The following is a 21,159-nucleotide window of genomic DNA, read 5'->3' on the forward strand; positions in this document are numbered from 1 at the left end:
GTATTCAGTCGATGATTCGAGGAAGCAATTATGAGATACAGACGAATTGTTCGGACAGATGCTTTCAAATAATAATTATTAATTTTCATCGCACGTTTTTGTAAATGCAGCACGAAAATAATTAAATTTACGATAGCAGATAAGCATTACAATTCCTTAATTAAGATCGTTGGTCATTTACTATTTGAATAATATTAATAAGTACCATTAAATAGCACATTCTCATTATAACTTAATAATTAAAAAAAAATACACATTCGTCGTTACAATTTTCTCCAATCTACTAAATTTGAAAACATTTTCTTTTCGTTGTGCTTTTTTTGACGAAATATAATTGAAATAGAGCCTACAATATTTATCATAACTTTTATATAACCACGATGTAATTCATGTATTTTATCATCAGAATATAGTTATTATGTTGGTACACATACAAATAAGGACTGTGCCTGAACCTTCTAAAACTAATTGCAAACCGCATACAAAGTTACAACATAGTTGCTATAGTTTCAATCAAGCTTCAATGCTTTTGTTGAAATTAGTTATAACTTCAGTTTCATGGTTTAGACAGATTAAATCATAAGCTGCTTGTTAATGCACTAGTAATTTTTAAACAATTTTTAGATATATATGTATATAATTATTCTTTCTTACTTTGAACACAAAATAATAAATTTATTTCAGACAAAGCGCGTTTTAAGATCTATTGCCTCATAATTTTGGAAATAATATACTCCAACGATATATAAAGTTATTGACTCTTACTTTCTTATGTCTTTAACAACTTCTTATTTGATGTTTATTGCTTCATAAAATATCGCACATTCGAAACTCCACTTGACGTAGGCATTTTCGGGCGCTTGCCCATAAAAATTTAACGTAATTGTTACGTATTATAAAAATGTTGCTAGCAAATTGCGAAGGGCGGTAATAAATAAACACAAAATACTCTTAATGCTGTAATAAAATATTTCCACTCGGCTCAACGTGCCATGTGACGCCACTTGATCCGCGCGAATCTGTGCTCCGGATACATTATGTCTACTTACATCAAGCGAGAATTAAATTAATATACAGTACATATTGTCCTATGGATAAATTAGTGCTTTCAATTTTATAGGTTTTAAAAAAAGACATAGGATGCTTTTCATGCTTATTAAATGCATTATTGGTATCGTCGATGGATGCCCGGATCTTCACTGTACAATATCAGATTCTAATTCGCCTATCTTATTAACTAGCTGCACGCCCCGGCTCAGTCTGGGTCTGTTTTTTGTTGTCAGTTTTTAAATTTTTATCAGTCATTATCCTAAGCCAAGATTATCCTAACGCTCTTTTGTTTTGCTTTACTGGGAACAGAGTGGTTTGTATGGGAAAAGAAAAATGTTGTTTTTACCACTTACCTCATAATTTTTCCACAAGTTTACTTCTTGTGCGTTTAAAATAATATGAAAATTAAAAATATAAGGGTAGAGCCGTTAAAATCAAACATCAAAATGTATTCAATCTAATATCTAATATTCTAATATAATATATTACAAAGGCGAAAGATTGTAAGGATGTATGGATGTATGGATGTATGGATGTTTGTTACTCTTTCACGTAAAAACTACTGAACCGATTACAATGAAATTTAGCACACATATAGAGGGTAACTTGGATTAACACATAGGATAGTTTTTATCCCGGAAATCCCACGGGAACGGGAACTATGCGGGTTTTCCTTTGCAAACGCGGGCGAAGCCGCGGGCGGAAATCTAGTAACAAATATAATTTACAATTATATCAGTCATTGAGACTCCTTTTAAGCATTAATAGCTTGTGTTAGAACATCTCGCTCTTCCTAGAGTACATTACCATTTATTATTACACGAATAACATTTTCTTGAATAAAAAGATCGATGTTTCATAGTTTTAAGGTAATGGTTATGTTACTATTTATTTCTGTTCGTGTAAATTCATCTTTTAATTTATGTTTCTAGTGGAAGTTAGATTTGATCTGGAGAATTGAACTTCAATTTTAATTCATAATACAAATTTTTATTATTTTCCAGGTTGTGATCTTGGTTAGTTCCCTCTTTTGGGGACCTTACGCCTCTATATGCAGACCTCTATAATTGAATGCCGTCGTTAAAGGCAAGATGGATAAATAAAGGAGTTACGAAAGGAATAAAGAAAGATACGGGCTTCCGCTCACCTACTCACCAAACGAAACACGGATTCATTCATTCACATACTTACTACTATTTCAAACTGATTTTTGTGTGATTGTGGTATCTTCCCCGGCAAGAACTGGACCAATTCGTGCCGTGGCATGCTTGACTCCCACGGTCAAAATGTATACTATATATTTTAAACCAATATTAAATTAAATAAAAGTGCTTTCAAATTTAATTTCAGCATAAATGCTATAAGATGTTTTTTAACTTCGTAATTGCATCAGAAGTCATCTACAAAGTTATTATTACTAAGGATAAAGCATTTTATACAGGTTCACGACAGAGTTCCTAGAATTCTTGCGAATATAACTAAGTTTTTCTTTAAGAACAAGATGAGTTATCCTTTAAAGTTTTTTTGCCATTCTGGATTTAATTTAAAAGCTTTTATCCCGAGCTCTTTGAAGTACCTAGGTATTCCATGAAATATCCTTGTAAACTGTTATTTAATATGTACTTTGTTATTACTTTAATATGCTTATCCCAATATGTACTTTCTAAATGAATAACAAATAAGCAACATGATTGTTTTTATTCTAGCTAAGCAGCAAGCTTTTTCCATAATGACATTTCGACAATAATTAGATTAAGAGTATCTAATTTAAATCAGATATATCTAACCTTATCCCATTATTTCAGGATTGATTCGATTCCGTCCCAAATATCGGATTATCCCCAAGGCGGTGAAGGCTCACTAAGCATCTCGTATTAGGAGAGGAGAAATCTCAGGAGACCTATATTATTATTCGCTAAAACAAAGCAATATATTGGTTAGAAACACGTGCAAATTGATGGCAGCAATTGTATACTTTATTGGAAAGAATAAATATTCCGATACTCTCTTAGTTTAACGTTATAAATAAAATGTGTAAGCAAGCATTTGTAGGTACTATAAGGAAACTACTCGTTCGTTAAGTGCTGTTTTTCAGCGTTAGCCTGTATGTATTCCAAACACCAGACATTGGGCAACAAACAATGGTAATAAATATAAACTTAACAAACGAAAATTAAGTGCTTTTAAATCAAATTTTCTCATTTGAAGATAAAGGAAAAGGACATTATACGTATATTACTTTGTAAAATCGTTATAAAACGAATTTGTTTTTCTTATCTGTAAATCTCACAATTATAACGATGACATTTAAAGGCCCTTAAAGCATCGGAAAACTGTTGTTATAAAACACACCCCAGACAATTACGTTACCAAACAAAATATTCTTATTTATACGCCTGCAGGGATTTTGAATATATTTATCCAAAATCAAGTATATCGCGTGTTATTTTTTCTGTGAACACTATTTTTCCAGTGTAACATAAAAAGGTCGTATTGAGATTTTGAATAATTCATATATCCCTTATGTAGCACAAAGACGCGGATATCGTAAACGAACCGCAAATATACCGGCGAAAATCAGACTTTTCATATTATAAGTAGGTATTATAAGAGTTTATATTTAAGATTATATAGATTTCCACGTATTTTGTTTATTTCGTATTTGAGACACAATAAATGTTGGAGTTGTGCAAATGAAAAACGTTTTATTTTTCTCAATAATATTACTTTGTAAGTTATAATGAATGAAGAAATATTATTAACGAATGATTCCTGCTATGTATATCATTGAGCATTATAAAAACCCTCATAATTATTTTCTCTTGCTCGTTTAAATTCTGATCTTATTAACATTTACATTTTAAGTGTTAGGTACTTAAAATATTGTCTGATTCTTTTTAATTTCGAGCTTTTGGGATAATATAGCTAAAATGCAAATATTGCCTGTTTCGCAAATAAAAATGCAAAGGAGAATGGCGAACTCCCATAGGACTTTGGGCCTGATCGTTACACTGATGATTTATGTGGGGTTAAATAGATAAAAATATACAGATTCTATAAATATAACAATTAAGGATCTGTTCTATGGGATAGCAGAGATATTGAGCATGTAACGACACTAAAATTGAGGTTAGGTTTGCTCGAGTTCAATGAATAGCTTTGTTTCTTTCTAAGTAGAGGTAAGTTTATATCCTATAATATATTTAGATAAAGAGTGTAACCGAAGAACAGTTAGGTAATAGAGATATTGGATCGAACTTTTATTCTTTTAGAGTACCTACCAAAACATCGTAGGTACTTATATATAAAATAAAACACGTTTTTTCATAAATCGTTTATTCATCATTATCATAATAAACAACTAACACATCATCCAGAAACTGTGCTGGCGGCATTAAATCTGGTTGATACCTTGCCCAGCTAAGGTACCATATTATGCACATAACGTGACAGCAGCAACCTACAGTTCTTCTTCCTACTAAACAATTACAATAATAAACTGTTATTGCTTCCCTTCCTATGAGAGCCCTCACCCAGCAAGAATGACATAGATATGTTGCTCTATTTCCAATCTTTAAAGAAATACTTTGTTAAAACACCTTTCATTTTTACTTTGAGATTTAAAAAGAAGATTATTGGCAACTTTTTACTTAAAATATTATCAAAACACTCAATAACTTAAATGACGAGGTAATATCCACTCTAATATCACTGCTCTAATTCTTTGATCGCGTTGAGAATCAGTTCTTAGTAAATGAAACCGTGTGCGCAATACAGAACGTCCACAATAAATGCATACACGTTGATGACCCAGAGTTACAGTGTCATCTTCATGATTTTCAATCCTCAAAGAATCATTTGCAAGTTTCCAGCATGCATCACATATTATGTGATCAGAGTGAGTGATCTACAAATAAAGAATTAATATTACAATTGGACAAAAGAAAGTGAATATATATATATTATTAATATATATAAATCTCGTGTCACAATGTTTGTCCTCAATGGACTTCTAAACCACTTAACCGATTATAATAAAATTCGCACACCATGTGGAGTTCGATCCAACTTGAGAGATAGGATAGTTTAAACATGTAGGTACCACGGGCGAAGCCTAGCGGTCCACCCCGGCACACATTGTTTTATATATATTTATATATATAAAACAATGTGTGTTTACGTTTTTGTTTGATTTTAATAGCTAGTACTAAATACCTTAGATAATACTAATCCACTAACCGTTAGAGGAGCAGCCCACCCTTGTATAATTGATATTATTGCGTTATCTTGTAACAAATGCATACGTATAGCATTGTTACGATTAGCATTAATACCACAGTTGATGCAGTTCATATTTGTAAATGAAAAATCGGATGCAAAGTCGGTGTCCAGGTAGGGTAGCAGTAGTGAGTCGTAAAGGCAGGTAATCAAAGTCCGGTGTGCAAGCGTTGGTTGGTAGTAATAACAGAGATCGTCAGTGTCCGTAATACGTAGCGAAAGTCGATAAAGATGAAGAAAATAAGTTAACCACGAAACGAAAAACCTCAATCAAATGTCAAAAGTCAAACGACAAACATGTCATTGTAATTAAAATTGAAGCGGCCAGCTACATTTCAGAAATATTCTTACAAAGTGCGGCCGCCATGAGTAAATGTGTATATATATATTACCTAAATAAATAGCGTAGTTAAAAATAAAATATGTAACGCAGTTAACTTATATTTCTGATTTATAAAACATTTGAATTTTATATAAAACTAAAAATGAAAATAAATATTCATTCGTTTTAATCGATATATCGACTATTTTACTCCTGACAGCACTGACAATCTCTGCTTGATAAGACCGGTAGTCATAGAAATCTAAATAACAATGCCGTTAGTGAACACATTATCTTTTTTTTCAAACATTTGTTTTCCCATAGAATCAGAAGTCAATATTTTACCAAGAATTATTAAAAATAACTTAATGAATTTTAAATATATTATGATTTCTGTAAGGCCCTAATTTTGTTAGGCCCAGTTTCGCCATTCTCCTTTGGTAATGTCTATGCACATTAGACGTTCAGCTTACGTCTTGCGCTTTTATCACTGCTAAGTGCCAAGATAAAAAGAAAAAATAAGGAAATTCAGAAAGCATTTAATATTTTTTTATGATTACAAAGGTGTTATGATTAACGCATGAAATAGCTTTTAAAAGTGCTTGTAATTCAATCAATCGTAGATACGTACCTATGAATAAGCTTCACTTGAAGTGAATATAGGAACGCGGTTCTTTTAACAAAACAAAACCGTTAATTGGCTTTCAGGAAAGCTAAATCAATTACCTAATGAAGTTTTTCTGCCATGACCTTGCGTATGAATAGAGAAAAGTATGAATGGTCAAAATATGAACATTTTTATTATAAATATACACCATAACCAGCTGTGCCGTAGCTGAGAAATTAAAATAAGCGAATAATCATCATTTTCTTTTATTTGAGTGTTAGGTGTTTTAAATTCAACTTCTATTAGGTAGGTACTTAAGCTACTACCGACTAATACTATGATCAATAACGTGGATTTCCCGTTTATTGTTAGCTGCAAAGTTTTACAAAGTTGAACGTTGCAACGTGAACCTAAGTTTTAAGGCCGTGTACCTACGCGGTCCGTGCGCTGTTTGGCTCAAATATGTGATTTTTCAAACCAGATTGTCCATCAACCACTTATCTTACAAAAATATGAATTATTAATAATTTTAGGAAATTTTATTGTCTATGTAGTTAGTTAAGAGTTTTTTTCAATTAATACAGTATTTGTGAATACCATCAAGATAACTGAGCCGATGATTACTTGATTTCACTTTTAGTGTCAATTTCGAAGCTAAAAATATCTGAAATTGCTGACAGATCTAACACACAATTATTTTTAACTAACTGCAAAAATCCTTATTAAAATAGTTAGTTAAAAGATTTTTTTATTTTGGACTCCTAACTTACGAAATTAAAATCCGAACAATGTGAATTTTTTTAGAAATTATAGTCGACAAAATGATTATTTTCACCAAGATATTTGACTTTATTGAATATAATTTATACATATTGCAATAAAAGAATGTCTTACTTATAAGATTAAATTTAAAAAATCAACTAAGGTACCTCTAATATTTTTCTACAAATTTTTTTAAAGTACTATAAAACACTGCGCGCGACCCGATTAAAATCAGTCGGCAGCGAGCCTTTCCAGAGAGAGGAGAGTTTGCTCGGCGCTCTCCTGTGGACCTATGCTGTTCATAGTAAAAGGATAGCGCAAGCCGCGATCTATCGTAATAGATCGCGGAGATTTTGACTTGCGTTAAATTGAATATGCTAGTCCGGGATACATCGCCCATTTTTGCAAGTGATTACTATCAAGCTAATTTTTCGTGAGTAGCTTTATTTTGATGAGATGCCCAATAATTTCATGTACGAAACTCTCGATTGTGGTAGCTTACAGAGGTAACAAGGATAAAAATTTTTGATTTGACGGTTCTCAAATATTTATTACGCAATTTGTAGGACAATATGTCTGTTGAATTATATAAGTATTAAATAAGTGAAAATAAAAAAATCAGCTGGTTAGTAATCATTTATGATGACTTCGTTATCGATACACATTGGAAAGGGGGACTCTTTGATCAAACCATAGATTTTGTAGGACAAATATTTTTTCGAATAATTTAGATAATTATCTTGAGATTGAACAAAAAAAAAACATTCAGTTAGTAATTAATATTTGAGAACCATCAAATCAAAATATTTTATCCTTGTTTCCTCTGGTAGCTACCACAATCGAGAGTTTTGTACATGAAATTATTGGGCATCTCATCAAAATAAAGCTACTCACGAAAAATTAGCTTGATAGTAATCACTTGCAAAAATGGGCGATGTATCCCGGACTATGCGCTCTTAAGTGCTTAAAAAATTATAAGTACCGGAAAATACGCTCACTCGAAGTTTTTTTATGTACTAAAATCAAGCAACTAAAACTGTTTTATCAATTTTGTTTAAATCTAGATATTTGTTCAAAATCTCTAACCAAACAAAAGCGTTTTAAAGATGTAGAGTTCCACTAAAAGCTGATATAATATTATAATCGTTGAGTGTTACCAATTTTTATAATATTCATATTGTTAAAATGTTAATTTATTATTTTAGGTATAAGTAGATGATAATATTATTATACCTACAACATAACACACACGAATAATATTATTAGGTAACTAGGTAAGTATATTCTAACCACAAAATAGACATTTCATTCTTGTTTTTTTCATATTATTTAAAAGAATGGTAGCGCCATAATAGAAAAAAAGATGATTTCCCGCGAAAAAAAATTTTTTTTTTTTAATACTTAAGTACATCAAGCAGAGATTATTTTTGGAATATTTCAGTATTGTATGTATATATTATATTGTATAAAATATATTAGTATTGTATTATAAAATTTTGGTAAGTTTGTAATTTTCCTATTGTCTTAAAAATGAAATGTTTAATTATTATTGGAATATTATTAATTATTTATACTTTAAAAATATTTATATGCATAGAAGCGCCATCTAGTTCAATAATATCTAACTAAGAGAAAACTAAAATACTAGTAATAGTTCCATAGATGTTCACTAGATGGCGTCTTAATTAATTTTGCTTAAGTCGTTTTCTTTTTTTATTATTCTGTAGAAAATAAAACAAAATAATATGACCGCTCAATGTATGACCGTTCGTAATTTTAATTTAAGTGTTAAAAAGTAATGAAATTTAAATTAAATAATCAGTTTATTAATTTTAATAATTCATGTAAAAAATTTATGAACTTTTGCTACTCTCCACTAGATGGCTCTTTGTTTAAAATATATTTTGATCGAAATTCATGACATTAACATAGACATTAATTATAATATAATGAAACTCCTATTTCAGTTTAGGTTCTAATGCTTATGAAATAAAATCATTCATTCATTCAAATGATGTTTTGCCAAATAGGGGCACAAAAAATAATTCCCAGAAATACCGAATATACAAGTAATTTCCAATGGTAATTTCATGAAATTCAGTAAACCCTTGGGACGAGTTTAGTAAAAAACACAATTTTATTTTTATAGTTGATATGAAGGAAACATATTGGGTTCATAAATGCCATACAAAGATCATCCGAAGAAATTTTAGTTAAATAAATTGAAAAAGTTGACGAACTTTGTCTCTTCTGTTGGATTGGTCAAGAAATTATTAAGCATACCTACTACAAATCTATATGAAAAATAGCATTCGGATACTGCTTTTATAACTCTGAAATTCGAATAAGAGTGATCAATAGGTAATTTTGTAAAAAAAATAAAAAGCATCAAAGCAACTGATTTGAAATTTATGGTAAAAATAATAAATACACCCGTATTACTTAGTTCAACAATTAAAGGAAGAAAATTTTTAAATGAGCTTTATTTTTTATGTTGTTTTATCTTAGACGCCATAGTGGCACTGCGCCGCCCCATCGCCTCAGCCAATGCGCGGACGCATAATGACATGCAAAATTATACCCCCCAGCGTAGGATCTCGTAAAATTACTACTTATTTTGCATAAAGTTGGTAGTTTAAGTATATAATAATTTCACATGTTATTAGCAAGACTGTCATCAAGTTTGATATTTAATTGATTTTACCTACGCGGTGTTGTAACTTGTAACGTAGGTAGAGTTAATCTAGTAGGTAGGTACATAATATAATGAAAATTCTTAGTTCTTAGAAAGAACTCACAGAATAAATAGGCAATACTCTACATATTATGTATTTGACATTGATATCGACAAAATCCTAGTTCACCATTAACTAGAATTTTTTACTAAAAGCAATTCTTACCTATAATTAATAGTATGTATTTAGTCTATAAATGATTAACTACGTATTATCTACCTTAAGTTACTTTAAAATATTCACTTTCATGCACTACCTACAGGAAATAGAACTCCTGTCACAGTTGAACAGTACCTATATGTAAATAGGTAGCTATCTACTCACAACTTCATTCTAATTAACCAACCGCTAGAGAAATATAGTAGTCACCTACTATTATTTTATTAATAATACAGATAGGAATAAAATACGCTAATGACAATTTCTCTAGTGCCTAAACCAGAAGCCGGCGGCAAATTACATCGTAATTTTGTTCACAAATGACATCTTGAATCTCGTGTATCGAGTGAGAATGTCATTTTGTAAATTGTAGCGGCTTATTACGAGTTTTGTAATTGGCTGGATCACGAAGGGACAGGAATGTCGGTATAGATTCAATATTTAAGTTTGTTTAAATCGTATGTTGGATAAATTAGTGGATATGAAGATGAAGTCTTGTTTTGGTATTAAATAAAATATGGTTATTATTAGACCGGGAGATACTGACACAAAATTTCGAGTCATTTGTAACAGGATGGCGGTTCTACAGGGTTCTTAGTACGAAATGACAAAAAGAAAAACAATGGTGTGAACGCTGGTACCGGCGTCTTAGTCGCGTGGGCGTTAGTCGAACTCGTCGGAAAAATAGCGAAAGTCAAACGATTTGTAACACAAAAATTTTAGAATTTACCGATAGCCCATAAAAAACAAGTAGGCGGTAGTGTCATGCCATACTTTTCCGGTGTGACTTACAGCCCGCCATACCGACGCGAATGTGTTGATTTAAATAAAACAATTATTCAACCATTTGTATCAGGCTAACTTTTGCACAGGTAACCATCGTCGTGCAGCCATTTACGAAAATCGCCATGCCATACTTTTCGCACGATTCCAAATGGTCGCCATACCGCCGAAAATCTGCAAAAATTTTTTATTTCGCCAAACTTTTTGTACCAGTATTGCATTTGGATTTTTGGAGAGTATTTGATAAAATGTGACCATTATTATATTTGCCATACTTCTAGTACGGGGAAAAAGTGCTGTCATACTTGAAAAATTAATTTAGTATTAATTTATATAAGTGAAGATTTCCAACACCTAGATCTTTGAAATTTTGTATTTATATTCGTTGATCCTCAAACTTACAGGAAAAATAAGTGCCATACTGTTACAAATCGTTTGACTTTCGCTATTTTCCGACGAGTTCGACTAACGCCCACGCGACTAAGACGCCGGTACCAGCGTTCACACCATCGTTTTTCTTTTTGTCATTTCGTACTAAGAACCCTGTAGAACCGCCATCCTGTTACAAATGACTCGAAATTTTGTGTCAGTATCTCCCGGTCTATATTTAAAAACATAATTCGTTATAAAGAGGTAAATTTTCAAATTTGACTTTTGTGTTGATAATGAATAAAACATTGATTTAAAAATTTCGTTTATTTATTTAACAATAGACTATAAACATTTGATGAGACACGGAACCACTATAAGGACACTTAATAAGAATATTACTAAAAAACTAACAGGTGTTACACTTGATAACATAAAAACAGCAGTCAACGACCCGCGTTTTCAAGGAACTAACAAATTATTGTTGTATCAAATTGAAACTCAATAGTGACCATTAATCAAATCGTACGTGATCTAAAAGTAATTCACTTTCACTAATAGCCGTGGATGCCACAAAGACCTCAGACAGTGTGACGCCTTTGATTGAAAGCGAAGTTGATTTTCTTAGAAATTTTATTGGACCAAACCTGGTTCCGTGGAAGTCCGTTATGACCGAATAATGTGTTATGTATCGAAAATTAACTCAATTTTACTTCGAGTACGATTCCTATAATTTCTTTCAGCTCTTAATAGAATCCTCCGTGACCGAGGAGTAGAAAGGATGAGGTCTGTCGAAGCGTGGAATATAATTCAGTTTTAATTTTGTTCACAATGCTGAGGAAAAATGTAAAACACGTGTCTGATCTATTGCTCTATTTGCAGTAAGGGCATTAATTATATAATAACAGCGATTGTATGGCTGTTCGTGGTAACGATAACAATAATAAGTGTTGTGTGTGGTCAGGGCTGTAGGTACAAGTACAACGGTACTTATGTAATATTTTTTTACTATAATACATATTATTGGAATCATTTCCACTTACTTTCTCATTGGGTGTTGAATTTATATTGGATTCGTATACACTTTCGGTTTGTAAATCAACTGTAGGTCATCAACTTACAGCAATGCTCTTTTAAACAACCCTAATACCTAGATTATTTTAGACGACCTAGTTCTATTTGTCGATCGCGTGTACGTGGACCTACGTCAAAATGTTATTATAGTGATTAAAATTTAAAATTACATGTTTGTGGTATTGTTTTGACATTCATCAATACAGTTTTTTTTTATTTTTACTGGGACGAGAAAATGTTGATACTTTCAGTTTTGCTTCACATTATTGATAGGCATGTGATGTGTTATGTTAAGAAATTTGTATTTTTTGTTCCATATACCTATTGAGAAAAAACGGGTATAATTATTTGGATGTTTGATATTTATTTGGAATTGGAAGTTACCTGTATATCTTGACATAGGAAACACATAGGTATTCCTTTTTCTTAGTTTCGTATATTTTGAATTTAGTAGGACTGGTGTCTGTAAGTAGACATAGATTCTTTAATAAATCAACTACATAGAGTCTTAGATGTGAAACTTTTTTGCTCAAAGATTAATCAAAGGAATAATTTCAGTCCATATAATTTAATAGCAGTTTGTTTGTTTGAAATTCTTTCACCGTTGGATATATTGCATGTGATCCATAAGTGCTAGGTATAGATTAAGTAAAATATTGTATTATGTACCGGGCAGACTATTAGTGTATGATAATTATTAAAATGATTAATTGAAAGATAATTGTCTCTTCTCTTTTAGGTCAAAAGTTATCACATCAACGTTTAATCAGACAAAAAACAAAGTAATCTTAAAATATTGTGTTTGATACTACCTATTCTTAGCTTTTTAAATGCTGTGAGATAAGAAACGATAAAATTTCTTGAATCTTTTTTAAACTTTTAGGTATAAATGTTGAATTTCAAAAGGCTTTCAAGGGGCGTGCCCACGTTAGCCTCCTCCTAGTCACAGAGCATTCAGAATGCTAAAAAAGATGTAATAATACTTTTTTGGCCACAAGGAAATATTGTTGCTTACAATTATTTAAATATAGAGTCATACGAGAGAGCAAAGAACTTTAAAACTATTTTGCTTTACATTGTTATTTTTTATGACGACGCGGTTGGCGCAGTGGTAAAGTAACTACCTACTGAGCCGACGGTCCCGGGTTCGATCCCCGGTCAGGGCAAATATTTGTGTGATGAACTCAATTATTTGTTCTTGGGTCTGGGTGTTATTATCTATATATGTATGTATTTATTAAATATTATATTTATCGTCGCCTAGTACCCACAACACAAGCCTTAATTGAGCTTACTGTGGGACTAGGTCGATTTGTGTAATAATGTCCTATAATATTTATTTATTTATTATATTTATATAATTTATATTTAAGTATATCTAGATCAAATATTCACAAAAATCATGTTGCTATGGAAGTGATTGCTAAAAATGAGAGCCTGCGTAGCAACATATCGTTTCACAGCTCGTTTGTGTACACAAGAATTCAGTAACTGGTTTCTCACAATCAATCTCGTATACAAATACAACCAGTTTTAGTAAGTTACATCATCGAATCACCAAACTTCTAGGTCATATTAATTGATAGTGTATTATTGTCAACTCCAATTACGTTTTAATAGATACGGCAAAGATGTGAATTAAACATACAAACAGAATCGCACCGAACTCAAGTATATGTACCTATAGTATTTTAGTGTTTTACAATTATTCTAACCTTGCACGCAGCCTTGTATGGTCTCTGCTTTATCTTTAGAGACGATAACCCGACTGATATTTCTTGATACTTATGTTGATTAAATAAATCACTTTACGTAGGTATATGATAGTAGTTAAAAGCTATTAAAAATGCATTAAAATTTATCTTATCAATAAATGAGAAATTTATGTTTTTTTTAAATATAACTTAATTAGTACAATTAACTCATAATTAAACTTTCATGAGCATAGTTTGGTCTCGGTTATGTAAAACTAAATGGCATTTGAAACAATAGGCAGCCAAGATATAAAACGGTGAAAATTCATTGAACTACAAAGATATTCTTAGAAAGGAGGATAGTTAAAAATACATTTTAAACGATAGACCAGACGCTTCTGACTCAAACATCGAGCTCTTAATTATGAATTATATCCAACCGATCATTGGCATCTGTTCAAATACAGCGAACTCCGAATTTTATATTTATTCAAATGAAAAATAAAAAGATGCTGTGAAATACGAAACTACTTTCATAATTGAATTCAAACCAGGAAGCGAAATACAATTTGAATTTTTACATTGACTAATGATAAACGCATCCTAATCACGCAAACATAATTTTACCATATTTTATGAGATTGCTGTAATTACCTTTTTTATTAAGTAATAATATATAAAAGAAATTTAATTTGAGTAACAGGGCCCGTTATATATTTCTATAATTTTTATGTTTCAGTATAAAGTATGAAGAATGCGAGACCGCAGTATACACCATGTATTAGCATACAGAAGCGGCCTATGGTGAACTAGCTAGAAACAATATAGGCAGTCGGACTAAAATAAATCGAACGGCTGGAGCAACGTGGGCGCTAGTTAGTAGAAGCGAAAGTCGCGATCAACGCTTCCTAAGTATTACGTAACGAAAACAAAACATCTGCCTATATTTAGTCAGACAATACGACCGGTTTCGGAGGCTCTACTTTTCGCGGTTACTATTATGTATCGAGCCATTATGATAGACGTGAAATAATTTCGTCGTGCATGTTAGTGTATGTGCGATAACGAGAGGAAAACGACGTACGCTTTCGGCCTATCGTTATTTTTTGACGTTTGGAACGCGTTGTGAACTTCGCGGGCTTTGTTAATTGATATTTGTTTTGAGTGTTGACATTTTGAACATTTTCAAACACTGTTAGCGGCTTGTGAAGAAGATACAGGTAAAGATAGAAATTAGTCATAATCGAGCTAACTATTAACAACGTATAAAGTCGAATAATTTTGTTAACCCTTGAAGATCTCTGGTTTATGCTTGAGTTATTTCTAAATAAACTTGATGAAACAAACGATGCTGAATTCTTTTTGTAAAGTAGCTATACAAATTACAGAATAAGCGGCGTTGGGGCCACGTGCTCATTTTGTCCTTCAATGAAATATAATAAAAGAAATAACGTTATATTAATCACTAGGTAACAATTATGTTACTCCCACTATCAGATAATATTGTGATAACAGATTTTATCGCAAGGGAAAGTTGTCGTCAACGTCAACTACACGTGCAATATTTAATACAATTATTGTTTATTACAAAGTTTGTTTTTTCCGTAGTAATTATAATACCTATATTGAAACTATGTATAGAAAGTCGTGAATGAATAATGATTAATTAAATGATTATTGTTGTGTGAAACATATAGATAAATTTAAGTCGATTGTACTCTACATTTTTTGTAACTTTGCTAAGGATTATAAGAGAATAATTTTAAGGCAAATATAATAATTTAAAAAAGGATGAAATATTGGTAGAACTAGGTATTATATTATATCCTGTTTAATATTTTGTATGTATAATGTATATATGTATAATAGATATGAATGCTTTAATACATTAAAGAACTACTCGAAGAAACTCTTTAAAAGAAACATCATGAAGAAATCTCAAGTACGTACTAATGTGTACATTTGGAGTTACATTACTCTAGATAAGATAAGGCGGGGTTTTTCAGGCGTTGCAAAACCCAGAGGTTAATTTGTTTATTGTTGATATTTTGCATTGGTCACGAAGTAACCTATTCAAGCAACCAGTTGAAAAAGTAACCTTAATCTCTTTATTTTAGGATTGAGAATCAATTAGAATAGCAAAGAATTTGTATAGTAAAATTGTAATGCATTTTCAAGTGCTTTGATAAATGGCTATTAATTATTATTAAAGATAATTCCTTAATGGTTGGTCTGAATCTAATGTTGCATGCAAACATGCTGTCTTTTTATTTATTTTTTTATTATAATAAAACTTATTATAACAATGACTCATGTTAATTGCGTTTTATATCAATGCCTCATTAATATAAAATAGTTATAGATCTCTTGTAGGATTTATGTATGTATGTGTTTTGCATATTTATGTCGTTGTTAATCGTTATCTCTATACTGCAGGCACTTCTTAAATAATATTATATTTATTACAGAAAACTAAGTACATAATATTATATAGCATAGTATAAAGTTACTTTCCTTTAGTTTCTGTGATCTGTAGTTACTATGATAATAGTACGCATATTATATTTTATTTTATAATGTATCTGTAGATATATGAACACGAATCAAATCGTTCTTACTACAACTACTTAATACCTAATTATATAATAAAGGTTATAATTTTCACCACCATTAATAATTAAAAGATCAAGAAATAATGAACTGAAAGATTTAAACGGACATTGAAGAAGTTTTGAACTATTCTATTCCATCCGTGTTCTCCATTTTTTGTAGATAAGTATAAAAATAAGAGGATAGGAGGAGCTTCCTCTAATTTTTACTTTAATTTACAAAATCCTGTTTTCGATAATCTCTTGAAAAAAAAATTATTATTTAAGCAAATTATTTCATTTAGTACTTTATTTAGTACTAACAATAACTATTGCTATAAATAATGCAAAATATTTGATCTAATATTCAAATATTACCTATACCTATGTCTACTTATGTTTAAAGTTTATTTAAATTTCAAACTCAAAACAGGTGCTAAGTGACAAGTTATTTATAAAACATATATTTTGTTAGCATTTTTATCTTATTTATCGAGGATGCTTTTCATAATTACTTAAATGGTAACTCATTTTAATACCAAATACCTAGTATCTGATACGAAAGCTCACATTGTGAACAGCCTAGATATAAATTACCTACTATTAAAGGTTTATAAGAGTATCTAATTATAATATGAAAGTAATAATTAAAGCATGCCGCTCGGCTCTGTATTCAATTTTGTATGGAGGACTGCGAAAACTGTTTTCATTATTTAAGAAAAAAAGGGTTAGGAATCGTTACAATAACCTACCCTAAATTACTATTACTATTACCTTATGCATTATTGACATATTATAGTAAAGAAAATTGTCCCTGGGATCGAATTCAAATACAAATCCTATTATTATTGTCAAACATGAATGGAAATATATTAATTAAATCTTCATAAATATATTTAGGAAAATATCGTTATTAGCACATTATACATGCAATCATGTTGCATCGTAGAATTCATAGCAGCAATTTATTGAGGAAATTATAAAAAGTTCATACTATTTTTTGGACTGATTTATTTTATTTGATTGAACTGAAATTAATTGATTTAATAACACATAGAACAAAAACTAATTGAGTGATTATTAAAAATAAATTTTATCAGTACATATTGCTATTTGCTATAATTTGCATGTTGCTGTGGTATGTTGAATGTTGATTCTTTGATTGCATTATAGAAATGGATTTAATTTTATATTTGTACGACTATTTGTATTACTAAAGGTAATAAGTAAAAATACCTGTTTTGAATTAATACGGACCTTTTACTTTTTTTAAAGACACCACTTTATCTATATGTATAGTATAGTAATGTCAAATATGAGGTCAACATAAATTTTTCACTGAATTTCGTTTACTAAATATATTTAAATATACTTACCAACTTAAATTAAATTCAATTTATTTCAACTAACTAAATTCTCATTCATATTTTTAGAATTAGTATAAAAAATAAGCCATAATTTGATATGGTATATATGTATTTATGACACAAAATTAATTGTAGATATTATTTTCTGTTTTATGAACTTATATAATATATAAAAGCAAATAATGGCCCTTGAAAAGAAAAGATTACGTAGGCGCCTATATGCAGGTAACTGTAACTGTTTCAAATTAAATCCACGCAAATTCGTCGTGGAAAGTTAAACTATAATTTGTACACTGGACTGAAACGTTGCGTGTTTTGTTATATTTAAATATAATTGCTTTAATCGGTATCGGTTACAACAATTTGATGAAGGATGGGACTACGCCCATCGAATTACTAAAATATGCTTATGTGTAATTGGATAAAATTATTTCGGTGACTGCGATACGAGAAACACTCCCCATGTGAGTAAGATCCGTATTCATAAATTGAATTGAAGTCTATAAATATTGTTTCTAGTGGGTGCTTATGTAATTAACATAGAATGGCGTAACTTGATACTCTTAAGAAACGGTGTTGTTAAAGATTCACTCTGCAACCCTTAATAGATATAAAGTACAATTATCATGATTGAATATTAACATTTGCTATCGCGAAACGTATCCATATTCCATATTATGTTATTCTATATTATGGTTACATATGTAGATACCAAATTTAGCGGAAAAATATAAAAATATGTCTTTTATCCTATTTTAAATCTATATCAAATAAATAAACAGACTGTGCAATTATTGAGACCACATACATCACATAAATAAGTATTAGTGTGACACAAATATAACGGTGTCTCAAAACGTGATGTTTTAAACTGCGTGAACTCAATATATATTTTATGAGTACTTCAAACAATTATGCACTCATGAAGCTGTTAATACTGGCACGTACGGTCAGTACGCTATAAAACATTGTACTATGGCGTATACCAGTTTCATAAATATACCTTTTGCTTTAATATTTAGGTTATTTCTTAATGCGAGTTACAATAATTTTAAAATATCCTTTTTCTTTAGATCAAAATCCAAAACATTCAAAATGTATCTAATAATCAGGAAAAAATATGTATCATATTGGTATATATTTTTTAGACTGCTTGCTACAAAACGTTATTTTCTCCTTAAAAATCATTTACTATCCTATCTGAATTTCTTTCTCTATTTATAATTATTATTTTTCACGATATTATATTATGTATAATATGCTTATGTATAGACATCGGATTATATGCACTAACAAAATGCCAAAACATGCATGCAAATATGCACTAAAAAAGGCCGAAATATGCACTAAAAACGACTGATATGCCTAAAATAGGTATGCACAATACAAAATCAAAAAACCTTTATTATTTTTATATATTTAAATCAAAGATTGTACAAAAGCAGAGAAATTTTCTTGAAATTAAGTATAGTTATTGTGCCAATATACAATTAAGCATTTTTACCAAATTTTAAAGCGCAAATTTGTGACGTTTGTCACCCGCGAGCCCAGTGTTGCCAGTTGCCACCTTAGACCTTTCCGGGCTAAATCTACTTATATTATTTATCTTTTTTACTTATTTATTTATCTTTTTTGGAATTCAACCCGTGTTTTAAGTCTTTAGCCCCAAAAGGGTAATCTAACCCTTCTTTGAAGGGCTCAAATAACATAAAAATGGAGACCATTTTGTAGATTTTTGCCATTTTACCATGCCAAAATAGGGTTTGTTAACTCGCTGAGCGTTCCGATTGGCTAATAAAGGTTAGTCGACCAATCAAAACTCCCGCTACTTAACGAAATATGCACGATTGGGGAAAAAGGCTAAAATATGCACTAACGCCGTAATTAGAGAGTTTTATGCATTTGCATATGCAAATATGCAAATGCATATAATCCGATGTCTACTTATGTACTTGTGGCTGATCAACACTGTTAAATGCCTTAAGAAAAGTAATTTCAGAGAATGACGCTTCAAAACATTCAACTTAAATCATAGTTAACTTGAAACTATTTTGATTTCATTCTATTAAAATATGTTATCGTCAGGCGATATGATTGTAATTCTGGTATTTGTAATTTGTAGCATTTTAAATCATTTCATTACATTGGAAAAGCATCGATCGGTATGTGAATTATTTCGAGAGTTAGAATGCGGACACTCGAATCATAATTTATTTGATAGCATTCTAAGATGCTAGCGAATTTTATAGCATTATTAATTATAGGTACACGTATAAAGTTTACAGTTTTTTGATTGAAAAGAAAATTATAAAAATTTACGTTACTACTGACCTGAGCATTTGACCATGACCATACATTATAGTATTTTAAAGATTCAAATTCAAAATTCAAATTCCAAAATTATTTATTTTGCACAATTTTTTACAAACTTTCACATAAATTGTAAATCCCTGGTTAACACAGTGTGCGGGGTCAACCAAGATATGCTTATATAATTTCGTAATAGTGTGCAATATCATCACATTATGTCTCACATTATAAAACAATAAATATGGATTTTGAGAGACTATACGTACTTATTAAATGTGTAAATTTTTATTTATCCCCAATTTTCTAAGTTCTGACAACTCCTAAAAACTTACAATTTCTATTCCGTATGTAAATAATTTTTCTATGAACACCTAAGTTTTTCCTCACATTCAATATTTCTCATACCTGAACAAGAACAATGGATAATTATTGATAAGTATTAAATGTCGGAAAATACGGATTATGTAAATTTTCCCACGCTGTATAAAAAAAAAAACATGGAATGTAGACTCAGGGTCTTTACTTTTTTTTAAACTGAAAACTGCGTACCTATGCTAGTCCAGTAGTTTGGTCTGTGCATTGATTGATATATCAGTCAGTTTGTCTTTTCGATTCACATAATTATTAAGATTTCGCTTTAACTATTTTATTAATATGTTATACAATACAAGATATAAGAGATAGTTATTGTAGATACGTTAAAAATGAATGCATATATATATATATATTATATGTATTTATATATGCATAGTGGCTATAGGTACCTATCACCTGATTTTTTCCTTTTTCAATTAACAACAAGTAATCTTCTTGCACATAGAAGTTTACATACGATTTAAATGATGATACGATGTTTATAAAAGAAGATACCTACCTACTACCTACGTACCAGCGAAGGCCGCCATACCATAATATTATACAATGTTAAAGCATACTTTAAAACAGTAGTACACTGTTACAGCTGTTTCTGCTTCACTGCTAAAATACCATAACATCTGTACTGTATTTACAACTACGTCGTTGTTTTTTTAATTATTAATCGTACCAAAGATTTACATTAC

The sequence above is a fragment of the Colias philodice genome, chromosome 14, assembly GCF_061535455.1.
Source record: "Colias philodice isolate Cphi_HAF_F1 chromosome 14, ilColPhil1 Martin Lab GWU primary, whole genome shotgun sequence".
Classification (NCBI taxonomy): Eukaryota; Metazoa; Arthropoda; class Insecta; order Lepidoptera; family Pieridae; genus Colias; species Colias philodice.